The sequence below is a fragment of the Monopterus albus genome, unplaced genomic scaffold (genome assembly GCF_001952655.1).
Source record: "Monopterus albus unplaced genomic scaffold, M_albus_1.0 scaffold164.1, whole genome shotgun sequence".
Taxonomy (NCBI): domain Eukaryota; kingdom Metazoa; phylum Chordata; class Actinopteri; order Synbranchiformes; family Synbranchidae; genus Monopterus; species Monopterus albus.
The window spans coordinates 809,170-811,437 of record NW_018128044.1 but is presented as its reverse complement, the minus strand read 5'-3'; positions in this window follow the sequence as shown (position 1 = coordinate 811,437).

Genomic DNA, 2,268 nt, shown 5'->3' with positions numbered 1-2,268 from the left:
TCATCGTCCGATTCATGATAATGTTGTTCAGTGTCTCCAATTGTGTTCAATTCGAGATCCAGTCCCTCAAAAACTATTAACGTCTGTAGCAAATCACTTGCCTAAATCCGTACGTGGGTCATACTTGTTGTTGGTTCCTGCTAATTGTTGGTTCCAACGCTCATCTGCCCTCGCAGATATCAATATACCTGCCTGTTTCTTCATACAGCTGAGGGTCCAGCGACCCCTTCATACTCTCCTTGTCTCGGCATACTGGTCCTCGGCGTGCTGGTCATGGGTCCTGGATTCTGGTTCTGAGGTCTGGTCACTAGTCTGTCATTGAACGCGATGTCTCCCCTCGCCCTGGCCTCCCTTAACATCGGCATCAACTCCCTTCTTCTCTTCCTCACAGACTCGGTGTAATCTTCATTTATATAAATATTAGATCCTTTAAGCTTCTTTGCTTGTTGCAGTATGTGTGCTTTATCCTTCTCTTTCATCAACTTTACCATCACCGCCCTCGGTCCCCGATCAGAAGGTTTCCCGACTCTGTGAGCCCGCTCCATCTCAATTTCTTGATGAATTTGCAGTTTCTCCTTTAATATGTCCTTCACCTTACATTCCGCTTCCGTCCAACTTTCTCCAGCTGACTCCTTGATTCCCTCGAAGATCAGGTTTTTTCGCTTACTTCCAAATCCTCCATTTTATCCGTTATGATGTAGAAGATGTGAAAAAAACATCAAAACAACAAACCCCAAATACTTCTTTTTCGTCGGCATTACTAGCAGATAATGAACACACTTAGACTTTAATGTCCATATGTACTTTAGAGTTAAAAAAAAAAAGTGAGATGACCTAAACAATAAAGCCAAAGAAAACCAACCAGATCTAAAAAAAAAATCCTACCACCAAGCACCTTATTACAAACAGGCAACTAAATGTAAAGCTAACAGTTTGTGTAAGCAGACAAACTCCATTAACACATCTTGACAACAATCGTAAGACTTCCGTGCACTTTAATATTTATGATTATTAACCACAATTTACTGGCATTCGGCGGAGCATCAAGGGTGAAGGAGAGTATTTCTCTTACCTTGGACGGTTTGTGGGAACACGCTGTCAGCAAGGCCAGGCTTGTGGCTCTGAGTTAAACATGGAGATGTTAATCCAATTAATATTTCAGTTCATGTTCCAGTGACAACTAAGTTTCAGACAAGTGTTGGTCATTAAAGACCGCGTTTGAATCCAGTTTGTTGCTGAAAACATCCCTCTGTTGGTTTAGCTAACGTTAGCTAGCAAAACCTCGCTTGATTAGCGCACTTCTCCCTCTTCATGTCGTGGTTTCTTTAAATATCCGACTTAGATAGTTGCTTTAACATGTTCACTGTCTAACTTAATAGCTGCCACATTATTTTAACCACAAAATCAAAATATTTCCAAAACCCTATGGATTCCGTGTTACACAAGAAGCTGTACTCAAACTGAATCCAGCCCCTCCCCCACTCTGATATTCCAGAGTTTTAATTGGCTGAAATATTGTAGGTCTTTCCGGAAACAAAAAACATTTCACAATCTTTAATTAAACCTGCATTTTAATAACCTTATTTAATAAGAAAATGTGCGGAAAATCTTAAAGGTCTGGGTCTGTACAGACTCCCGTTTGAACCTCTCATAATTTAGCATACATTCTGGTCATCAGTTTTCCTAAAAGGCCACCAGCAATGTTTGAAAAAAGTCCTAGAACCATCTGTACCAAATGCTTTGCTCATTACACAATTTAAAAGGGGGTTTAATCCGAAGCCACGGCTTTGTTTCCCATCCAGGCCACAATTCAGTTCAATTTGTATAGGGTCAAATCACAACAAAGGTCATCTCAGGACACTGTAGTGTGTGATACCTGAGGGGCACAGACTGGGCCTAGATTTGGGTACATGCCATAAATGTACTACCAGCCCCGAACAAATGAACCAGGTGAACATAATGGAGTATTTATCAGAACCAGAAGAAGAACCAGCAACTCCTCCAACAACTGGTGAAGACCAAAACAGAGCCAAAAGTCTGTCTGATGAATTTTCCACAGTGTGACTGTCCAGTCCTCACTGTAGTTTATCTATAAAAAAAAAGACAATCTGGGCTATGATTTGTATTTCAAAACACTTTATTAACATGCATCAGCCTCTACATTCATTACTAAAAAGGCCTCACCCAACACATACAGTACACACTTAAACATTGTTTTATGCAAGAATGCACACACAAACAAGGACAGAGTCAGAACTTGGGCATCAT